Source organism: Anguilla rostrata, chromosome 8 (genome assembly GCF_018555375.3).
Source record: "Anguilla rostrata isolate EN2019 chromosome 8, ASM1855537v3, whole genome shotgun sequence".
NCBI classification, from domain to species: domain Eukaryota; kingdom Metazoa; phylum Chordata; class Actinopteri; order Anguilliformes; family Anguillidae; genus Anguilla; species Anguilla rostrata.
The window spans coordinates 35,311,725-35,336,889 of NC_057940.1; the positions used below are offsets into that span (position 1 = coordinate 35,311,725).

At 42.6% G+C, this 25,165-nt stretch overlaps 1 long non-coding RNA gene across 2 annotated transcripts in view; it reads right to left on the reverse strand.

Annotated features, from left to right (window-relative positions):
- LOC135261525 (uncharacterized) overlaps positions 1–23,129 on the reverse strand; it is a 29,713-nt gene extending 6,584 nt beyond the window's left edge. The window contains exons 1-2 of one of the 2 annotated variants that reach the window (XR_010331977.1): positions 22,504–23,129; positions 11,213–11,321 (exon numbers count right to left, since the gene is read on the reverse strand). This is a non-coding gene — a long non-coding RNA (uncharacterized LOC135261525). Of the gene's footprint in view, positions 1–11,212; positions 11,322–22,499 lie in introns of both variants that reach the window. The other variant, XR_010331976.1, reaches the window with a different exon arrangement.
- Positions 23,130–25,165: the final 2,036 nt, after the last annotated feature.

Here is a 25,165-nt window from a genome sequence, read left to right on the forward strand (position 1 = left end):
CACTTTCAAATTTAGCAGACACTCTTACCCAGCAACTTAAACAGATCATATCTTTTTTTTAACATATAATCCATTCACACAGCTGGCTTTCCACTGAAGTGGTTGAGACTCAGCACCTCAAGGGTACTGCAGCACTACACCCCAGCTGGAAAGCAAACCACTAACCTCTGAGGCATAAGCTCAGTTCACAAAGCATTATAACACACGTTCCTTCCATTAGCTTCATTACTGTGTACATACTTCATAAAAATGGTAACACCGATTAAGTGATATATTCAGGAAGTGCCAAACTTGGACTTCCTGTTTCATTTAAGCCAACGTCAAGTATGAAGTGACTCAAACCCAGCATAAGAAACCCCCAGCCCTTCAGCCTTAGAAATACACAGACGAGTGACAAATTAAAGGAAACACCTGCATAAATAAGTGGAGAAACCTAACAAATGCTGATGCTTTCATACAAGTGTACTGCATGATACAATTAAGCAATTAACACCATATCATGCTCTGTGGCATGTATATAATGCTGGGCAGGCCCAGCTGACTTTGGATCTTTTATCCAAAGTCAGCTGGGGCAAGGATGGCAGGAGCTTTAGTCAAAAAGACTGCTCAATTGGCTAGTGTTTCAATAGCAACAGTGACTGAAGTGATTTGCATTTAGATCTATGGCAAAGACATCCGTAAATAGCGTCGGACATTGTGGTTGAAAGCGCACATTCGATGACCGTGACACCCGTGCATTCGTATGGTATGTAAGGAAAAACAAGAGCAACTCTTCCTCAGGTGACTGAGAATGTCAATGCAGGACGTGATCAGACTGTGTCAGCAAGAGCAGTCCATCGACAACTATATAGAGAGGAATATTATAGTAGGGTTGCAGTGCATAAGCCCCTCATTACAAAGATGAATGCACATTTGAGAGCAAAAGCCATAGGCAATGGTCTACAGAGATGTGGAAAAAAGTGATATGACCAGATGAGTCATCCTTCACCATATTCTCAACAAGTAGGAGCGTGCATGTGTGGTGTATGCCAAGAGAACAGTACAGGCCTGAATGCTTGACCCCTACAGCGAGGGGGTCCAGAGATCTGTTATGCTGTGGGGGGCATTTTCCTGGCATGGTTTGGGTACACTTGTTCCCTTAGAGGGAAGGGTCACTGCAAATCAATATAAAGTAATTCTGAATGATCACCTTCATCTTATGATGAAACATTTCTATCCTGATGGGAGTGGTATCTTCCAGGATGACAATGCCCCCATCCACAGGGCACAAGGGGTCACTGAATGGTTTGATGAGTATGAATCGTATGCTATGGCCTTCACAGTCACCAGATCTCAACCAAACTGAACACTTGTGGGAGATTTTGGACTGACAAATGTTAGCACTCTTCACCACCATCATCAAAACACTAGATGAGGGAAGAATGGTGTTTCATCCCTCCAGTAGAGTTCCAGAGACTTGTAGAATCTATGCCAAGGTGCAATGAAGCTGTTCTGACAGCTTGTGGTGGCCCAACACCTTACTAAAACACTTTATGCTGGTTTTTCCTTATATTTGTCACCCATGTGTATTTCAGACTAGTTTTTTTTTTTTTTGAACCGTTAGAATTTAATTGTTGTCAGATAAAAAATGAAAAATCCTATTTAACACATTCAATGCTAAAGTTCCTATGGCCTGGAAGATGTCATAGAAAGAAGTTAGCATGCATGCTATTCCTGATGCTTTACATTAAGATTTAAGTCCACATTTAACCCATGCATTTTCCAACGTGCAACAAAAAATGATGTTTATATATAATCAAATGCAAAAACAAATTTAACTCTCACAGCCATTTTCATTAATGTAGCTGCACATTTATATTGAAAAATATATCTGAATTTTGCAACATACAATTATATATTGTAAAATATAATAATACAGCAATGGAAAAAACAGATGCTTCAAAGTATATTATTCAAATATTCTGACTGTATTTAAAATGTGCATAGTTAGGACTTCTGCTGTCTTGCCCAGACCTTGCTCCTCCAAAATATTTATCAGAAATCTGTTTATCTTTCCATTAACAACATTACATTATGACATTACATGGGGTTTTAACTAATTTATAATCTGTTGAGTAGTGAGATTTTATGGCTTCTTCACATGGGGTTTTAAACCAATTCATCTGCTGAGACATTTACAGTGCATAGATAGGGATGATAATTTTGCATGTGTGAAAAAAACCAACATAATAAAAAAAAATTGATTTCCGCTTGTCACCAAGAGTATCATACTTTCTCATATAGGAAATCTTTCCATGTATGCTCTGCTTCAGCTATCTGTTTCCATATGAGACAAATGGCAAGTAAATCACAAGGCAGTGTGAGAGAAGTAGCCTAGCGTTCAGTTTAGCCCGAGACTGATGCACCCAGTATTGGCATTGCTCCCTCTGAATGACTTCCAACACCTTCAGAATGATGCCCAGTTTTATGCTGCCGCCACATCCATTAGCCACCACATGCAGTGTGGGCGGGGCCAAGGGCGGGGTTATATACTCACCGTTCCATTGGGGGCGGGTCTGTGCTCCTGTTGGTCTGGTGACACCGCAGGGAAAGCTAGAAGGTTGTACAGTTATCTCCAGGCCGTTTATTATGCGAAACCATACAACCAACTACCTCACGCCGCAGCGCACGCACACAGCCGGGTCACCAACCTCCGGGGCCCGCCCATCGGTCCACCTGTCCGTCTGAGGGTCGCGAACCCCGGCTTTCCCTTTCAGAAGCAACTCTGGAAGTGCCCCATCCCCTCCCACAAAGCCCTGTCTTTAAAATCTTTTTAAAGAGATGCAACTTGGAAACCATAATGGCATTTCTCTGAGCCCTTTCTATATTTAACAGGAATGGTATTTCCAAATACCTCATGACACCATCCCCGAGGAATGAACTCAGTTCACTTGCAAAAAAATGTAGCAAAGTCAATCACAGGACGTCGTCTTTGCCTCATCCCCGATATCATTTTACATTGCACTAAAGTAGTACAAGGGGTATTCAGCGACATGTTAATGTTCTGAATAAGAGCATCTGCTAAATGCCTAAATGTAAATGTAAAAATACATAGTCAGTGTCACCCTTACATGAATGGAATACACAGAAACATATTATAAATATGTATTTTATATCAGTGTAACATGCTGCTGTAAATATTTGTATAATTGCCATCTATTGTGAAGTGTTGCAGTATCCTGATAATAAATTTTATTTCAATGTATTTTTAGTATATTCCATTTCCATGAGAATTTATAGTGTCCTTCTGCAAATATCTTGCTTGAACCAAATAGACTGGAATATATGCAGACAGATATGTAGACTTGCTAGCAGGTATTTCACTGCAGACGAGGAAAAAACTTGGACAAAACCAACCGGAGGCTTTTTATTCCATGTATGAAAACCTTTGTATCTTGTTCCAATTGTGCTCCCTCTACTGGTCACTGGAAAAACAGCAGCACACTTCTCCTTCATCTTGCAAACCCGCTTCAGTCTCTGTACAACATGGCAACGCTAAAAACTACCTGCTGATCCGCTGCAGTCTGACCCACTTTGGCGCCAAAAAAAAAAACCTGTCTGAAATATTCATGTGACCTGGTAGCGGTTTTTCGTCCTGAAAAAATGAAGTTGTCACGTTTCCATGGTTCCCTGGCCTCCCTTTCAAACACAGGTAGGAATGCGTGCAAGTGACACGCTGCCGTTAGCATCGTCCTCGGTGACGCCGCCGTCTCGCCCCGCGTGGCTTCGCCAGACGTCCTCCGAGGTCCGGGCGCTCCAGACCGCCGCGGGTTGCCCGCGGGCATGCGCCCTCCGTGCCCGGGGCTGCTTCTCCTGCCCGGCGCTGCTGTGCCCTCACATTAGAGCGAAAGTGACAGATCCCTGGCAGATCGCGCCCGACACATTCTCTGGCTCGCGGCGCCAGGGCTGTGCCAAACGCCGCATCCCAAGGGGAATGGCGGCGTTTTGAAAGCCAATCTACGGTGATTTATGCACATCGGTTCAAGCACAATTATTGGGCGGTGCTGCTTGTGACTCAGTCCTGTCTGTCTGAAGGTGCAGAAGCGGCCTTGGCATTAACCAATGGGAGGTTTAGATGTCAGTCGAGGGCCAGCCTCTCGTCGCTGTGTTATTCGGGGCGTGCTCATTGCCTGTGGCGGTGTGCTGATGTCACGCGTCCTCACATTCTCGCAGAGTGTCCTTTCCTGTTTTCTTGTTCTTCATGCTCTTTCTGTCCTTGACGATCCCTCTAGAATTCGGCAACGGGCTCCAGCCCGTCCCCCCTCCCCGACTCCTTTCGCTACCCCTGCTCTAGGTGGTTGTGATGAGGTTCTCTTAGTCCACAAATGCCTGACTACAGCCCCAGTGAGCCTCCTCCCAGCCGGCTACACTGACCTCAGATCCCTCTTTGGAGCGTGGACTTGGTCACGTCCTGTTTCCTACCCTGTCCGCCCCATAAACCCCCCCCCCCCCCCCGGTATCAAAGCCATGGCCCAGACTTGGCGATCAGCTCCTCCCCCTGCCCTGTCTACCATCCTTCTCATCAGGCACATTCATCTGAATGCTGAACTACCAGTTCTGTCCTCCTCACCCTAGAGTCCTGATTCCCTCTATCTCCACGTTCTAATTCCTTCACCTCTCCCAAGGTTCCATTTGTTTCAGTTCTTCTTTTTCGGTTCCATGATGTCCCACTTCCAGCCCTCCTGACCACCTCAGGGACAAATTATTTATCTGATGTCACTGATTTTTTTCCCTACTATCTTTTGAAGGGTTCACATCTCCATGCCCATTGAGGCATGCTTCCCATCATTACCGCTCTGCCCCAGAAGGCTGGGTACGGACTGTGGGTGACAGCCAGAGTACACCAGAATATATCTTTAGCATGAGGGGAGGAAAACCGTACTGCTGTGTACAGGATGTCAGTGCAGCAGATGCTCTGTTTTGCAGCACAGTCAACATGCCCTGTGGCTTTTCTGACCTCTGCGCTGCCTCTAACATCCTGTCTCCCCCTGCGCCACGCTCTGCACCGCAGTCCGCCTCCGTTTCCAAATGCGGAAGCGCCAGCAGTGTTCTTCTGCCTGCACTCCCTGCAGGATTCTGTGGTTTGCCCCTCCCACATATGAACTGCAGATTCACCTGGTGGGAGTGGCTCTGGAAGAGGAAGTGGTCCTGGAAGAGGGAGTGGCCCTGCAGGTGGGAGTGACTCTGCTTGCAGGTGCCTCTCTCTTACTCCGACTTCAATTCCCTCATTGGATCTGCACAGCATGCGTCCCATGGTTGTGTTTGTACTTATTACTGTCATTACCTTGGCAAAATGTGCTTTTATCCAGATGGACTAGCAGAGCCTTTAAAGAAAGACAATATTTTGTACTTAAAATAAAGATTTGCTGGATCAAGGACACAAGCGCAAAACATATTGGCTTCATATGATGAACTTTCAAGCTGAAAAACTGCCATACCTTAAGCATACAATCACAGCCATTATTTGTGGACATATTGTGGACAATTGTGGACATAGTATAATTTTCTAAACAGAATCCCTTCATTGTAACGGCTACTGTTTGCCACATAGCCTATGTTAATACTAGTGTCCCCTCTTATTTTGTCTTTTTTTGCTACTGTGCCTGTATTGACACACTGAAAATGCCGCAGCAGAAAATGAAGTCATTTGCTATAATATAAAAATGAACCTCAGAGAAATGCCTTCTCATAGCGTAGATATACAGCCCCTGCCTTACTGAAGTGCCTAACAATGCACCGTGGGTTTACATAACTCACACTAACATCCATGTAGTGTCTTTTGACAATCTATAAGACCATTTCAAATTTCTATCATGGTGTAGGGTACTGAGGCATGAGGAGCTGTCTTCGACAGTCGAAAATGGCCACAATTAGCAGTCTTCATTCAAAAGGGATAAAATATGGCTGTTGCATAGTAAAGTGATGAAGGTGGATCAAATTCACCCCTAATCCCGTAAGTGCTCGGAAGGCCTGCTTGGAGTGCGCAAATGACTGGCCGTCAAAGCCACTCACATTCCAGGTGGCCTCAGCTTCGCCACTGGCCAGCTCTCTCACACACGGTTTGGAGATCCACAGCTTTCTGAGCCCAGCTTCTAAGTCTTTAATACCCCGTATCTCCTGAATCACCCTCTTGCCACACGCCCCTTACGGAAATGAAATGTTCCGCAATAAAACGCATATGTGTGGGCTTTTTGGAAAATATAACAATATATTTCACTGCAATGAAGATGAAAGCGAACGAGGAAATAATTTGTATATTTTCCCATATATTGGATAAATGTTGAATCTTTAGTGCTTTTTTAGTGCTTTTCCGGTCCCAGGTGGGGCACTGCTGTTGTACCCTTGAGCAAGGTACTGAATTGCATCGGTTAATATCCTGCTGCATAAATGTGCTGTATGAACTAGGCCTCTGCTAAACATAATCCATAGCTCCTTCCAACACTAACAGCATCATTCTTCGATATATTCTGCACATTTTAATCTCAACATCAGAGCATCTCCAGTAGTCCCACAAATGATTTTTTTCTGAAAGTCACCCATCAGGCTACATTACCATTGCTTTCTGAAAGGACCACGCAGGCAAAAGCTCCATTCATCCACCAGAAGACAGCCAATGAGCTACAGACATACTGATACCCTAAAGAAACCAGCTCTGAGCTGGATGGGTACATCCACTCAGACAAAACCCCTGAGACTTCTGTTATTCTGTACTGTCATTGAGTCTCTTCACTGTTCACACTTTTTAAAATCTTCTCTACCAACCTCTCTACCCATCTCTGATGGATAGAGAAACAATCAGAGGGAAAGCAATATATGTCTCATTACAATGAAGATACTGCTGCTACTCCCTCATTACTATCAATGCTATGTAGACACTCAGTCAAGCCTTTGCTCAGCTCATTAATACAGGTAGACAGATTACTGACTCCATGATCTGGGAATATGTGTAGGCCAGTTTAATACAGAATACATTTATTTTATTCAACTCAATATTTACTGAATTCAGAATAAGTTCCTTGTCCACATTCAACATCGCACCCTAGACTGAAATATGCAACCGTGTGGCTGAATGTCAAGGTCCAAAACCTGTTAGCTGCCCTGATGACTCTTAATGGACAATTGGAGCTGCCACTGCAGTGCTGCCCCTACAGCTGAGGATGAAGCAGTCAGGAGGTATAAATCTGACAGACTGACCACGCCTTGATCAGGAATCCATTTTACAAAATCTAGCGCAGTAATTGTTGGTTACAAAATCTGACCAAGGAGAACCAATTGCAATGTCCATCACCACAGCCATTCGTAGATGTATCGGTAAGACCTCGACCTAAAGTTGATTCTATATTGCGCATAGCATGACTATTTAATAAACGTCCTTAAATGCGTTTTGTGGCCAGAAAATGAATCCAACCGTGAAACTGAATTTGAATATTTTCAGACACACTGATGACTGTATCGCTAAACACATCTAACTGGTTTCTGCAGAAGGTCTGCAAGGTTAATGACTGTGTCAATCACTCTTTCTGTTCACTCTGCAGTTTCTGCATCCCACCTTCTCTCTATTCTCCCACTGTGCTCGTTGCTGACCTCTACCCCCACCCCCCCACCCCCATCACTCAAAGCCTGTGGACTTTCATCACCACAAACAAGCACTCAGACTCCTTCAGTTGGTCTCTGCCGCTTCCACAAAGGCCAACTGCTGATCCATCAAAGACCGTAGATACCTCGGCCACGGCCTCCGAACAAAAGATGTTTTTGTGTCTTTAACAACTCGCATTTGCTGTCTACAGCATTATTCAATTACACACAGTTTTAGCAACTTGGACATGATTTTAGGAATTATGGGCGAAGCATGAGATCAGAGAAATCAACTTATAGATTTTTAAGGCATAAATGAGAAGGTGCTGTTCTTTGACAACAGTGTTTTCAGAGTGATTTAATAGTTGGGTATTAATTAAGTAGTTCTGTTTGAATGCCTTGTCTAATGTATCCTGAGCTGGATTTGAACCTCCAGCCCTCCTATACCCATTACCCTACATTGCCACCTTGATTGCACCATGACAACTAAAAGAACGCTGCCAGTCTTACCCCACTCCCCATTTTCTACAGACCCACCTTTACTGCAAGTACAGCTCATCTGCACTTTCCCTGGCTTTGCCAGTCTCCCAGGATTCAGCTTAATTCAGTGTGGTGCTGCCAGCGACAGCTCTCAGGCTGTCTGTGGCCATGGGTGCCAGAAGCTTCTATGCAGAGGGCAGCTTCAGGACTCAGGGCCTGACCAGTGGGCACAGAGTTGGTAAGCTGATGTCTCCTCCAGTCGAACGTGCAAGCAAAGCCAACACTGCTTTTTAGCGATTAATCATGCAGGCAGTACAGACAACAAGGAGAGGCACTGGACCTCTGAGTCAGTTGCTGAGCATTCTGGGAATGTTTCATGGTCGGTCACCCATCCCATCTCCGCTAACCAAGCAGCAAATGTGTGTGAAACACAGTTGGTATTCATGCCACCAAAGCTGAACATGTGAAGTTGAAAAGACTGCAGTGTTCAAAGCTCAATGGCTCTATGGGAGTTCTGTGTTGTTTGGAATTGACTGGGCTTGACTAATCTTTTATTTGTTAGCCGGTAATGTCAGCATAATTCTAACAAAGGGTGATTTAGTATTGCATATGACAATTTCACTGACAATATCAAGGTCGATCACAAAGGAGATTAAAACTGAACTAAATATGTATAAAATAGCCTTTGATTTTAAGTTAACAAATGAAGCAACAAAAGTTGATCAACCAGCTTATGCAGACACTATCACAAATAGTTTAAGGTTTTTGTTATTCTTTGTACCTTTGATTATATGACATTCTTCATTTTTCTCATGCTGTATACCTTTAAAATGCAAGACAATTACTAATCATGGTTTGTCAATGTATCAATTAAATACATTCCCTTCATTATTACACATTGTCGGTTATATTATCATATCACTTATGATAATATAATATGTAAGAATACATATGAATATTGAATTTAAAAACACTGGATGCCTTTTCAGAGTTAAGTTTTTCAGTTGGTAGAAATGCTGCAGTTTGCTAATAATAGTATTTCATTTCAGAGTAGTGCATGCGCTACATTATTTATTTTCTTGACAGATGCCCTTATTCAGGACAGCTTGAAAAGCTTACATTTTCTGAATGATCAATTTAAACAGATGATGCAATTCTGGCAGAGGACCTTGCTCAAGGGTGAAACAATGTGAAGCCCTGAATGGCCAGCTATTAACTTCTGAAAAAAGGACCTATCCTGAAACTTAGCATATTTCTGTCTGCCCTCAGTTCATGTCCTGACTGCAAAACTAAAATACACAGACAAACGGTACATTTTTTAACAATTTTGCAATTACTGTGATGACTTTTGATGTATGCGTGGACATACAATAGGCATTCAAAAATATACTCTCTTTCTTTATTTACTATATGTGGCCAAACCAAATTTTACACCTTTGATTGAACCAATATTTATTAACATATTATCATACATGGTAGACATTTTTAAAAGGGTACAGTTACTGCACCTACCCAGGGATTCAAACCTGCAAGTTTAGTGCTCAAAGTATAGTTCCTTATATTGGTCCTTTGGTCCTCAAATGTGAAGAAGGTTTAATGTGGACACGGGAACTCCCAGTACAGACAGATTAAAGACCAGAGAGACAATTTCAAAGATATCTTTGCTCATTTGGAATGCCAGTACAAGTACAAGCTGAACATTGGCCACAGCAGATTCAGCAGCTCCATACAAACCCAAGTTCATGCAATCTGTCGCTGCGTTTGTGCCTGAGCTGTCTCCAAAATATGCTGTCTGCAGTTTGAATCTGCATTCTTATTCAATTTATCAACTGAACGCAACAAGATAACCCTCACTAATCCCCTCCTTCTCCATTTCCCTCTTTTTCAGGCCCTCCCTTACATACAAAGGCAGCAAAAAAAGTGTTTCCATGGCAACCAGTTCCCTGACAACCCCAGGCTTGGCAACGTGCCCAGCGGTTGCTAGGGCACCATTGTCAATCAATGCTGGGTGCTGTGCCAGTCATGTGGCTATACCCAGTGTGCATTCAGAACAAAACAATTCAAACAGCTTCATTAAAGATATTTTGCACTTGAAAGGGGAAACATTATATATATATAGAAGGAATATCATCACTGTTAAATTATTTTAAAGTAAAATCTGCACCCCTTTCTCATGATCCATCTTATTTATTCTGATTTAAAAAATTCTGTGCATTTTCACATTCCCTGTGGAAATCGAAATAAAGAAAAAAAATGCAAATCCGTCCACGTTAAATGAATTTTAAATCGAGGGCCATATTACTTTTGTCAGTCAAATTTACCTCGGGCACAGAAACATAAACAAATCTTGTGGCGAATGTTTGGTGAAATATCAGTACCCACATCTTCCATTTCCCAGAAGGGGGTGGCTGGCTTATAAGGGCGTTGATGATAAATGTCCCTTCTCCAAACAGAGAAGAGTGCACACTCTAGGAAACAGGAGCACGGTAGCAGATAAGGCGTAAGATTTGTGGCGGTGTCCCTCTTTAGCCACGGCTGCTTATTGTAAGCACCTGCTATCCCACACAATGGCACATACTGTATGATTTCTGCATCAACATGGCCGCAGTTACAAACGAAACTCAAAGCTCTGCAAAAACCCTCAGATGCATTTTACATTTTCAATAAAACATGATTAGAATCTACGCATTTCTAAATGTTCTTGCTAACAGTAAATAACCCATTAAAATATTTAGACCCGTTTCAGGCTAATTTTGCTGGCAACTATTTATGGCCATTCATAATATTCAATATAAAAGCTTAAAATGCTGTAAGTACTGTCAAATTAGTATATTTTCTCCTGTATTCAAAGAAAGTTTCTTCAAAATATGAATAGCCCTCTGCGCTATGGTATAATAAGGTCGAAAAGTGACAGAATACCAGTCTACGATGTATCAAATCTAGTTATGTCCTTAAAGAAGGTGACACTTGGCTCCATTGATTTCTCAGACTGAAGTGCCTGCCTGTCAAGGGCGAATCAGAAGTGGCTCCCTTTTAAAAGATCACATTGAGGGCCGGCAGCCCATTGAAGCTTCAGACTGGTGCGGGCAGAGAAAGGCGCGGAGGACTCTTTCCTTACCTGAGAGAACGCGCTCGTCCTGCATTCTTCCCATGGCTCGTGCTCCCGCCTGCCTTCTGGAGTCCGTCGAAGAGGATTTAGAAGCACTCAGGGGTACAATACCGGATTCCTAAAATAAGTAGGGGAGGGCAGGGTCGTTACAGTCCATTACTGTGTGTGTGTGATGGTGTGTGTGTGTGCATGTGTGCTTGTGAGCTTGTCTGTATTCCAGTCTATGTGCACATAAAGGCTGTATAGCAGTCTCTGCCTTTTGTACCAAATTTTCCTTCCCAGAGGAAGTACCCCCCGCACCCCCCCCCCATCCTCCCCCTTTTAATTCCGCGAACAATTGTGATGCCTGATCGACCACAGCAACCCCCCACCCCCCAAAAGGGGTCAAGGGGCAAACTAAACAGTCTGGTGTCATGACAACCTGACTGCCACCAAGTAGACTGGAAGAAGGGTGAGGAGTTGGGTTGGGAGTCCTGTCAGTCCATCATTAAAAAAAGCTTTATGTTGGGAAGTATAGTACAGCAATGGTTCAAATGTAGGGTACATTTCCACATCAAGCAGACTACGTACATACATACATACATACATAACAACCTATCTTTCATACATTGGTTGTTATTTTTCCTCAGTTTGCATTACTTTATTCTCTGCACCTGTTCATACTACTGGATGAGTGTATGCTCTTATTTTCCTTCAATCACATAAGTGAGCAAGCATATACAAATCAAGATAAATGTAAAATAAATGACTTTATATAGTCATTTATATGTGATTTACAAAGCTGACACTGGATGCTTTATTCAATATCTTAGTCATACCAGTGAAAATAACACTTTTCTAGAAGACGCTATCCTTCCATTTTATTGCGGCTGTTAAAGTATATCTAATATATCATCTTGGCTCCTTTCAACGTGAATGTTCAATAACTGTCTTGGTTTCCGGGTGTCCGCAAACTGCAACTTGGTAACTGTGAATAACATAAGTGTGTGAACATATGTGTGTCAATATGGGTATCACACTGTGCTGGTGTGACCACAAAATATGATACCCATATTGTATGTGTATCATACACATGCCATTATGCTAGTGTGCATACATGCATGCTGTGTATGTCCAGCTAGTCTATCCACAAAGGGTAGCAGCCTTTGTGTGTGCCTGCAGCGCAGACGAGTGCATGTGTCAAGATAGTGTGCATGTCTTTGTGTTTGTTCAATGCGGCAGAGGGGGTTTTAGTGGATCGATGAGAAGCAAATGCATTCAGATCAATACTGAGCCAGGAGAAAGGGAAAATGAAGGAGAGAGGAATACAGAGAAAGAAAGGGAGGAGGAGGGAGGAGAAGAGGTGATTGGTGGGTGGGGGTTACTGCAGACACACACACACACACACACACACACACACTCATACATACACAGGCTGGACCCCTACAATGCAGTGCACACTGACCCTGAAGAAAGGAAAGACATTCTTAAGAAGAAAATCTTAAGAAGAGGAAGACTCCTCACTAAATAGAGCATGTTTACCAGACCAGTGTGTGGGAATGTAGTACACTCACAGCAGTCTGCAGACACAAATAACAGCCCATGGGTTTTTCCAGGTTAATTATTTTCCTTTGTGAGTTTTTCTATTACAAATGCGCAATATTTTAAAAATATGTTAGATAAGTCAATCACAAAAAGAAGCAAACACTCCACCTTTCAACAGAAGAGAAAGGAAATATACACAAAAACTCGACTTCACCATCAGAGTTCAAGACAAAATCAGTTGGGGAACTGCAAGATTTGAACAGTAGTGGTATTTCGTAAGTGGCAACATTCACTCAATTGCTACTATTTGAACGATTGACAAAAAATACCAAGTGGGGGTTCATTCAGCTATACTGACAAGACAGAAAGTTGGTCTTCAACAGGCAAGAGAAGCAGAATTAGGGAGGGAAGGATATGTGGGAGGTGAAGAGGAAGTTCTGGGTCCCCCCAGCCTTAACCTCTGACCTTTTGGCCAAGAACTTCTTGTGTTGTCCAAGAAGGCAGACTGGCTGTAGTTGAGTGCTTGATTACCATTGACCTCTGAGCCATCAACCACCCACAGATCCTCCCCTCCATGTAAACTTAGCCTGAAGCTTCAAGCTTGAGTACCCTGGCTTTCTACCTTTTAGATCCTTGATTCTCAAACAAAAAGCTTGATGTTTTCACCTATTCAAATGAGATATGTAAAATTGATTGGATCATAAAACCAAAAATTAATCCACATTTAATTACTTTAAATTAGCAGTGTAGGTAGGCTACATTGAGTGACCATGAAAGCAGTAACAGTGGCCATACAAAATACTGGCCAATGCATAAAACAATCCAAACAATCTCATTAAAAACTCCCAAGTTCAGTCTGTCAATCTTCAGACCACATCAATCTTCAAAATCATGAACAGCTTCAGTATTTATCTAGCTTCTCAGCTATGACCACATCAACAAATCAAAATAAATCTATGAATCAGTCACTCATTCAATCAATCAATCTAATTTCATTTAAATTTGGATCCTTCACAATAGCATTTTCACAAAAGGCTTCTCAAGTAATGCTGACTGATGATTATATCATTTTAAAACTGGACTGTGGAAAAAAAATGTTTTATAAAGTTAAAGAATGATACTGTGAAGGGAAGTAACTTTATTTCCTTTTTACTTTTTTTTTATTATCTGGGGATCCTGAGTATTTCAAGAGCGGTACATTTTTTTTTATTCAAGTCTACCACATATCATCTTTTACAATTGTACAATTGTAAATTTTAAATATATTATTTTAAATAGGCAGTGTTTTAAATAGAATTTTTGATCAATAGTATTTATACAGCACATTTCACAAAGAATGTGCACAATACACATTACATTACACCCTTGCATAAACTTCCACAAAGCAAGCCAGATAATAATTTTCATTATTAAAATTTTGGCTGCAACTTAATAACTGTAAAGCTGTTGTACCTTCAAAGGGCGGATCACTCAAATTAACACAACATATAGATTGCAATCTCCTTGTTTTGATGGAGGTTAACAACTGAAAAAAAAATATTATTGCGACTTGCTTACTCAGTCAAATCAAACGAAGAGAGCATGTCAAACGAAAACAGGAAAAGACGACTACAAATAGCAATTAGCGGCAGCAAATGAGCAGCAAGTCCCGTGCTTTTCAGGCCTTCTATTCATGAAGTATGCAATGGCAACCCTACAGTTTCATGGTGGTCATGTTTGTTTGAGCAGAAACGGATGACAATCCCAAGTTAATGCTAACCAATTTTAAAGCGGATCCACAAAACAGTTACTGCAGATTTGCCGTTTTGGCTTTGAACACATAATCCAATATGACCACCATTTTAATGACCTGACGTATTCTAATCAACAACCGCAATCTAGTGCAAGAGGAGAACATAAATAATGCTCAGATTTTAAGCATATTCTTTTGTTCACAGTCAAGTTTTAGATGCACGTTAAAAATTATCAAAAGCACACAACAAATCTGGGGGTCTAAGTTTATGCTGTAGTAATACTATTTTCTGTTATGCAAAATATTTAGTTGAAAATTGTCAATTATAACATTTTTATCCCTATGTATGTAATGCACTGGAGACTGAAGTTTATTGTATACATATTTTTCATGATAGCATATGATGGCATTTATATTATATTAGCTGCTTTCAATTAACTGTACTAGTTAGAATGCTTCCTTTGTCTGATGATTGTACAATTTATTTTAACCACCTAACACCCCAGATCACAATTAGATCATAAGCAATTACGAGAGCTGACCTGAAGTCCTTCAAATTGTTTCTCTGCATTGACATGTACCAATCAAGTCCTGAGCAGGTACAAAATTTCCATTAATTATTAAAATCTACAAATGGGTCTTCCAAAAGGCCAGTAATCCCCAGATTTGTGCAGTATGTCCAGTCGACGGAGGCCAGTGAAATTGATCCTACCCTCTAAGCATGGCGCAGTCTGCACTCTTTGGAGGACGTTCACTGATTCCTTCATCCTGTTTTACATCCAGACATAAATAAAGTCACTCCGCAGTTAAAGCGTACAGTGTGCTGTGTTTGCAACTCTCACATGGCCCAATGCTGGATCCTGACTTTCTTGCTATCAATTTGCGAAACCCCCATCTCAGCATCTGACACAATCTCAGTTTCAGCACATTGGCTTTTAAAAGGGAGGCTTTGTAGCAACAGCCATCTGCTGCTAGGTGGGGAAATCTAGCTATTAAATAAAATTAAAATTTTATTTAAGTTTCATTCACTACAGGTAGTCTTGATAGGTAATTTTTGCAACCCCCCCCCCCTCCAAAAAAAAAATATATATATATATTTTGATTTACAGGGTGAGGGTATATCAAATATTTATGTATGGCTGGGATGAAAAAGCCTCAGAAACAATATTAGCAGCCTCAGTTAATTGCCAGTTTCCTTTAGCAAAGGCGCTAAACAGTAATGACCCTGGTTAGCACACATATGAGAGGCCATCAATCAGTCATCAACTGAACATATAAATGGGACAGCCAGCTGCAGCCTTTCTTCAGATTGAAATGGGTTAACCACTGTAAATTAAGCCAAGTGCATTGACACAAAAATACAACTAATTAAATATTTACATGGTTAATTATATCCATTTTAGCACATTAATATTTACATATTGTTGATTACAATACCTATGCTTCTTTCCTGGCCTTCCTGTATTCATCACAATGCAAATAAAATTGTCAAACTTATATAAATTTTATACATCAAATTTTATTCAACAGTGTAAAATTATATACATGAAAGTAGCAATAATATATTCATTTCATCACTCGTAACTTGAAAAATTTGAGTTGAAATCTATCAAAGGTTTTGTTATTCATGAGACACACTATTACTTTAGCCTTCTATATGTATAGATTATATGAATATATATAAATGTATACCAATAATTGAATAATTATATTTTATACAAAATTGAGCACATGTAAAACCCTAACCCTTATATTACAGTAAATGTGTTTTGAAACGTATTAATTACTTATTAATATAAAATTTATTATTGAACTATAATTGAAATCTTGCAAGTTTACATAATTATGTATTTAATATATTAAAATCTTTTCAATTTTAAAATGTAATTAATTTAATCACCCTTAGAAGAAAAAAGCTTTTGTCAATATGTATAGCACTAGCACTACTTTAAATTTCAAAATACATGTTATATGCATTTGGTGTAACATTAAATTTAAATGCAAAACTACTAAGGAATAATATATATTTCATTTGTATTTTAATTTCTATTTCGTCAACAAGAAAAAACCAAATATTGCCTGCCTGTTTTAACCATGAATCGGCTATAGTTTTCTTGATGTAGCTAATGTGTTAGGCGTTCAGATAAGTACCACAGCCTGTGCATTTTTCATATTTTACCAGAGGTAACTAAATGTGAAAAACAGGAATGGAGAGAACCCGGTCAGGAGTAGAGAAGGCGTACTCTGAGCAGTGGCTGCCGAAGGGAAATAAAAGCGGCGCGGTGTGCAGGGAGGCGGCTAAGTGAGCGCGCTGGCGTAGCCGGCAGTACGCTCGACGCCGGGCCAGATCCTGTCCGCCTTTGTGCGGCGGGGCTGCAGCTGTGCCCCGTGCTGTGAAGCCGCGAGACGGCTCTGAAGCGACGGCGCTAACGTGGCGCGACGCGCCTGAGCCCGGGCAGAGCGCAAACACACGCGCGGCTATGCTGGGCGTCTCCGCGTGTGTTCTCCCCCGCACCGCTCCATCCGTATTTCTCCCTCCCTCTACCTTCTCTTTCTCTTTCCCTCTTTCTCTCTCCCTCTCTCTCCCTCTTTTTTGTCGTTCTCTTTAGCTTTGATTCGGCGCGGCAATTGTTCCCCGGGCCCCTCGCGCCACCGTCGCTGCCCTCGGCCGGAGGGAGGGGAGACGGACGGCAGCGCTAACATGGCGCCTCCCCTCGCTGTCTGGCACTGCGGCGAGGGGACGCCGGGCCCTGGCCTTACGCTGCTAGCGCCTCCGCCGCCGCCGCCCATCGGCCCGCCGGCATCGGCCCGCCCCAGCGGGCGCGTCGCTGAGCCGTCGCCCGGGCGCACGCGTGGACAAGCTTTAGTTTTATCGACAATGCGCTCCGTTTCCATTTCAAACAGCTCACCGCTTAGAGCAGGAGATTCTCAATCCACGTGATGGCCAATGGGAATCTGACAATGTCTGTGCGTCAATTTCTGTGCCCCTCGGTCAAAAATCTGCCCCGGTTAACCGAACAGGGCGTCACGTTTTCTGCCAGCAGGTCAATATCTCAGTCTGTCAGAGCGTGAGAGAGTTAGTCAGAGGTGCCAGTCTGCAGATGCGTCACAGATGTTTCAGTATCAAAAAGGCACGGATATGTGGCCATTGATTCACATAACCTTGCAGTCTGCAGCACAGGAGCACTCCCTAAGGAAGCAACACCATCAATCATACATGATCAGAAGCACAGAATTCAGCAGCACATCACAACATCGCATGCAGCGCTGCAATAATTATATGTGTATATGTATGTATGTATACGCAGACACACGCACACAAACACACACACACGCACACATACACACACATGCGCGCCCACACACACACTCACACACACCCACATACACACAGTGTTTCTCTGTATCTCTTACCCAACCCCCAGCACCTCAGCCACTGCAATACAAGTGCAAGAGAAGGGGGGTGGCAGACAGTCAGGAGGATCTGAAGGAGGGAGGGAGGGAGGGAGCGGGAGAGGGAGAGAGTGAGAGAGAGCAGACAGTGAGAGTGAGGGAAAAAGAAACATGGCGAGAGCAGGGACAGGGAGAGAGAAAAGGAGAGACAGAGAGAGGGAAAGAGGGAGAAAAAGATTGAGAGTGAGAGAATGAGAGGAGAGAGAAGATGAGAGAGGGAGAGGGAAAGAGAGAGAGAGAGAGAGAGAAGAGCGTGTGCTAAAATAAGAGGCAGGCTCTTGTCAGTGCTGTGACCTACTAACGCAGGACTGAGGAATTCTCACTGTCGACCCGAACACATTCCTACGGCCTGCAGACATTAACCCACAAGCTGCCACTGCAGGGAACTGAACTGCATTTCACCAAACTGCAATGCACTGTGCCACCCCACATACTGTAAGACCACACCACACCATTTACACTGCTTTATCTAATGCTAGCTATCTTAGCAGGGACACTGGGGAAACCCAGTCACATAACAGGGAGGACCTACAGTATATTGTGAAACTAAACTTGCTTTAGCACATCTGGTTTGTATAAAAACGTACTGGACTGGAAGGCACAACCAAATTGCAGTGAGGGGAAATAATGGATTGCAATCCACAGTAACAAAAAATGTCACTGATTCATCCCCCTTTTGCATTTATATGACTAAGTATTACATTACACGCAGTACAAAATTGCTGATGGTCTGTCTATGAATGATATCTATGCAATGCAGAAAATACCAAAATGTTTTTGCGAGGTGTCAAATTCAGCGTATTTCCACCACTAGTCATTCGAAATGTCATTATTTTACCACAAAGACTGAAACAGACCTCTGCCTCAAAACCCCCAATTTAAAACAATAGTCATTTTCAAATAATCTGGTCTTGATTGCTTATGTGAGGAAAAAAACAGATAGCTCCACCCTTCACTTCATGCAGGGTTACTTTCCTTCTGTCTCTATACATGAACACATATTTCATGTTTGATAGCACACAAAACCTCATTCTTATAAGTCATTCATTGTTCTGTTTCTAACTATTCCCTCAAGTGGTTGCGCTATTGGAAGTTGCTAGTGGGTCTCCCAATATTCAAGACAAGTTTGACATCAATGTCACTTCCTATCAATGAGTATAATGTTCCTGGCAAGCAATTCCATATATGAAGCCAAAAAACTGTAGACAGATTGCTAACTATTGTTCACTTGTCTTTCATCAACACATTGGCCAATTTGGCTTTATTACTTGGCAAGATAGCTGGACAGCCCACAATGGAAACATATCTATTCAATATGCATTGAGCTTATACAGATTCGCTGCAAGTAATGCTTGTCTTTTTCAACAGACTTATCATCACGTACTGCATGTCATCGACTAACTCACTACCCTGTTTTCATCCATTAACATGGCAGCAAATGTGCAGATCATATGGAAAATATAACACTCATATCACACCTCTGACAGCATCTGAGAATGTGAACAATATTTGGACAGATTCAATAAAAATTTGCTCCTCCTGAAACTGCAAATAGGCCATTGTAAATAGGCGGTTGACGCCATTTTGTTTCACATGAGTGAGTCTTGCTCCCACATATTGCTAAGCCTGCAAAGTGGAAGTTCTAAGAGGACAACAAAAGCATTTCCTAACATACGATTCATTTTCTATGTCAATTCCATTTCATTTTTGAATGAAAACAAGTCAGTATTCATGGAAGAGTATGCAGACGGTCAACACATACAGTAAGCTAACAAAACAATCTTTGCGGCTAATTTTCCATTAATTTACAACTCCTAAACTACAATTCCTAGAAAAAAATTGCCAAAGAAATACAAGATTTTTTGTAAAAAATGGCAAATGATTCCTTGTAAGCTGAAGTCTATACTTCGAACATGTTACATAAACTTGTGTCTATTTGCAGGCCTTATAAATTAAATGTATGGTTAGTGATACATGCTTTTTAGAGACAGCATTCATGATGCTGACAGAGAGAGCAGCAGTGATATGTCTGCTTAAGAAAACAGTAGGCTAAAAGCACAAGTAGGAAATTATGCAAAGCTGACTACCGACTCCATGACATGAGTGCAGAAGTCCATCAGCCGTGATCATATACTTCCTTCTCCATCAGGCACAATAGCGGGTGACATAAAGAGCCTCCATCAGTATAGCATAATTCATCGGCTTGCTGAGTAATATTTAATAATAAAGATATACAAGTACATTAGCATTATCGACTCGATTTACATTAAAAGCACAGGCTGTTTGCTTTAGCACGTTCCACATATGGACGTCGATGGTTTTAAATCAAAAGCCCGACATTTGGGGGAGAGGTATTAAATGTAATCACACTAGAGTACACAGAAACGGCATTTCAGGGTTCTCCAGCAATTCCACTGCATTTACTACTATTCATTTGGGCCCGAGGTCCGTTCAGAAGTAAAGGGGCCCGCTTTTTTCAGGGTTCTATCTCCGCAGTCAGACACCGGATAATGAAAGGCACCCATACCAGACAGCCACAGCCATATCTCCGCATAGGCATTTATATTTCATAAGAAGGACAATGAATAAATAAGTCGAGTGACTTCAGTGCTATCTCATAAGTTACCTCATACACTGTCATAAACCCGAAATGGACCCTTAAGTTGTTCCCATGCAGCTAAGAACAGAACCTTTCAGGGGACAAACTGGCACGCGGGTGGAAAAATACCACGCGGCATGATGCGGACCGGCGGCACCGACGCGGACGCGCCAGGTCGGCGTGGCACCGACTGCCCGGTGCATGCCCATGCGACACTGCAAAAGGGAGAATCTGTTTTTCTGTTTGAGGATTTTAGGCTGTATAGACTACCCACTTTAAAAAAAAACACACACACAAAAAAAAAACCATTTGAATCTATTTCTCAATGCGCTGAGGAGGAAGGGGGTACGGCGCGGAAAAAAACGGGGAGCTCGCTCAATCTCGCGACGCATCTATCTTTAGCCGAGCTGCTACAGAGACACAAAGCTGTGGACAGACCGATCCTGACTGCTCCGCCGCCTTCCCCCCGCGCGGCTCTCCGAATAGCTGCAGTGGAGGCTCCACAACACAAGCAGCGTTTCATGCTCTCAACAGCTGGTGCTGAGCGTTATAAATCAGCATGCGACACAAGTCCGAGCAACAACAATGCATTACGCGCCCCTGCAGAACCGCGCACGCTCGACAAACGCTCTGGACGCAGTGCCGCTCTACGGATGCGTGTGCACGGACAGAGAGGCAAATATTAATGCGGTTCCGTAGACATACAAAACTATACAAACAGAGCAGTGGATAGTGATCTGAATAAGGAGGGGTGGGGGGTATAGACCAGTACTGTAGAGAGAAGTGGATTAAGTAACGGTCACGCAGGCAGTAAGGCTGGGACTTTCAGACCAGTGATGGACCTTTGTCTACGGACTGATGCTTGTGCTGTGTTTTATTTACGATGCATCATAGATTGTCATAGCTGTAATTTCTTTGGCACAAAAATCACCCCTAAAATCACTTGCTTGCACACATAAAGTATGTTTCTGTCTCTTCTGTAACATTTGCAGGAAATACAGTCAAGTTAAAGGACAAAAGTGACAAACTAATTACCTATCACAGTTGGTCGAGGTCTGGTTACCCCACAACTCTCAATTCAGAAAATCCATACCTTCACATGGTACAATTGTCCCAGCCATTAAGTATTAGTTAGTACCTTACAGTTAACAATCAGACAGACAGACACACAGAAGAACAGACAGGACAGAAAAGGGGACAGAGGGTAAGATGGGAAGAGCATAAATATGGACAGAGTGAAGGAGCAGCAACCCCTACCCCCCCCCCCAAAATGAGCCTACATTTTGTTTGAAATTGTTTTTTTCTATCATTATACATGCATATATAAATGTATATATAATATATATTATATTATATAACATAAAGTGCACAGACACAAAATTGCAAGTTAACAAGGAACTGTTGATGGCATTTCATTATTTGAACAACTTTACATGCATGCATAAAATAAAAGGAGCAACCTCCGCCAACCCCCCATACCCCCCCCCCCCCAACCCTGTCTGTATTCCAGCTTCCCGCTGCAGGGCCCCAAAACTGGATCCCGTTTGCAGGCTGAAAAAGGCCATACCAGTCTCATACAAGAAAATTCCAGAAGAAAGACAAATAATGCAAACAGCGTAACACATGACACGAGGAAACAATATATAACATTAGCATTCGGAAGGGATAAATACTAAACCACATTTGTACAGTATCGGAACCAAGAAGTTTTTTTTCTTTCAACAAAAAGAAAAAGTGCGCAAAAAATGGAGCAGAGGAAAAAAAAAAGCTCAGAAGCAATGGAAAGAGAAATCATGGGAGAGAAAGCGTGTGCGGAGGCAAAAAAAAAATGTCATGAGCAGACAAACACACACGCACATACGCGCACACAGGCACACACTCTCTCACGGACACACACACACACAGGGAGAAGGAAGAAGGGAAACGGATGGGGAAGGAATGGTCTGAAAATAAGGCAGAGGAGGCAAAGTGAAGGGACGGGAAAATACCAGCCTAGGTTGGATGAGTCTAGTCATTTTTCTTTTTTCTTTTCCCGCGATTTTTCCGACTCCCATTCGACCATCCCTCGTTCCTTCTCTCTCCCTCTCCCTCGCTTTCCCCCTCTCGTCCCGCTGCCCAGTGCCATTCCTCTCTCTGCTCCTTCAGAATCACGCTGTCCGTTTTCACGTTCGCCTTTTTTTCCGTCTCCTCATCTTCCCCTCCACAATCACCTCTTCCCTTTCCTTCCCCTCTCTCAAGGATCAGGGTTTGGACAAAAAGGGAGGGGGGGGGGGGGGCCAAGAAAGGAAAAGATTTGAGAGAGAGCAAAAATTACGGAGGGAAAAAAAAACGCAGGAATTGGTGACCAGCAGTCAGTCCAGCGCAGACAATGTTGTGTCTGTTCCTAAACCCCGCTACAATGAGCGGGAGGGCCGAGCGGTGTTCCCCTCACCTAAGGAAAAGCACAAACGCGGCACAGGAAAAAGGCTAAAGTGTGAGCTCAGCGCCGGAGCAGAGACAGCCCAGCGCAGCCTGTGCGTGCGCGAGCGAGAGAAAGAGAGCGAGGGAGAGAGAGAAAGCGAGTGTGTGCAAGCGTGCGTTTGCGTGGAGGGTGGGAAGGGAAGAGAGCACAGGAGAGAGAGAGAGAGAGGGAGAGGGAGCGAGCTAGAGGGGGTGGTTCACCGAGGAATATCCGAGAGGGAGGGAGGAGGAGCGTGTTTGTGGAGAGAGGGAAGGGGAGGGGGCTGAAATATTTTTTCCGCCTTTGCCGTTGCTTGATTTTTTTCCCCCTCTCTCTCTCCTTTTGAGTTAATATTTCTGTTTTCTCTGAAAAACAGCTGTTGCCCCATATTTATGATTGACCCTTTAAATTCTCTCTCTCGCTCTCTCTCTCTCACTTCGCTCTCTCTCTCCCTCTTTCTATGTCTCTCCCTCTCTCAGTCAATTTGCTACACATGTTCTTGCATTCTAAGTGCTGTGTCCTGACCTCTCCCTTCCAGTCTGCACACACATGCATGAAGCAGTACTTGCTGGATGAGAGAGAGAGGGGGGGGGGAGAGGGGGGGAGGGAGGGAAGGAGGGAAAAGGAGAGGGCGTGGGGGACAAAAAGGGGAGAAAGATAAAGCGAAGGAGGAGTTGGGCAGACGACCTGGAAGATTGATATGGGTTTATTCAGTCACTCTTTGCTTGTATCAATGAAGCTGCCCTCCAAACACACACACACACCACACACACACACACACTTTTTGTGTTCTCATAGCACTTTGATGTTTCTTTCAGCATTGCTCTACTTTTGAACTTCTGGCAGAAAGTCACCTTTGTATTCTACCTTGTATGACTTGTTTTAAAGGGGAACAGTCCGACTGGGATTGTAAATGTGGCAACTGTGAAACTTTGGAGCTTCAAAACATCCAACCGTCAGAAAAATGAGGTTCAGGGTTTCTTACGTGCTTTTTCTTTTATTAATGATAAATTAATTTAATCTAATCTTAGGCACTATTCCATGTAGACCTATCAAAGTACAATTCAATGGCCTGCATGTATTAAATGGGTCAAATGATTTGTCTTTATGTACGAACATGACAAGGCTTGCATAATTTATTCATTATGTCCCTTTAAAATTAATTTTGCACCAGTAGATTCATATTTGCACCTGTCAGTGAATTCCTGTGTGTATGATCCGAAGGCTGTTCACATTATGCTGCATATCATACATGTATGTGATTTGCATTCGAGCATCTGTTCTTGTGTGATTTTGTTTTTATTTATGTGTCTTTTCTGCTCCATGAAGTAATCAGCATATCACTGCAGTCATTTAATGTGCCCATCAGATGTTACTGAATTTTAGCTCATGAATTTGAGTTGCACATGTTTAAATGTGTGTGCTTAGTGTTTGGTGCCGCAACTTAAGTAAATATACACAGATGAAAACACAGGTCTGAACACCCCTTCAAAATAAATGAAACAGAAAAAATGCAGTCACAGCAACTCTTCTAAGTTTTAAATCTAGGTTTCTTTTTTAAAATGTATCACTCCCAATTTAATTTACCACCTTATGACAATAAAGCGACCCATTGATTCAATAAAAACTGCAAAGCCATATGAAAGTAATCAGGGATCATGGTTAAATTCAGGGATCATTCTAATTCACGTTTCCTCCTCTGTGTAGCTGGTCAGTGGGCTAAGGACCAGACAAACTAAGATGTCCTGACAAAACCAGCTGTACAAACCAGTGTCTTAGTACTAAATTGAATATTGACAATAAAGCTAAGCTAGCAAATTTCAAACACAAACTGAAATAAGCTTTGGCGTGTGAATGGAGATGGGTGGTGGTGGGGCGGAGGTGCGCAGATGCAAGTGGATACAAAAGGTCAAGGAAGGAGGCATGCTGATTCTACTACCTCCTTCATTAAGCAGCCTTCATTAAGAAACAGCCATGCATTCGTAACTGCATTACCTCCAAGGGAACAGTCCCAGGGAAATCACTTCACTCCTAATGCAGACAAACTATTTCCCTGGCCAAGGACAATCAGTACCTGTGGGGCAGGGTAAAAGTGTGCATGTGTGAAGGATGCTCGATGGCTACTGATCTTGAAAAGTCGGGTGGGTATTGATCGCTCCAGGCTTGCTCTGGGATGGTCGGATCGATGCGCTTCAAAGGAAAAGCAGCGCGCGA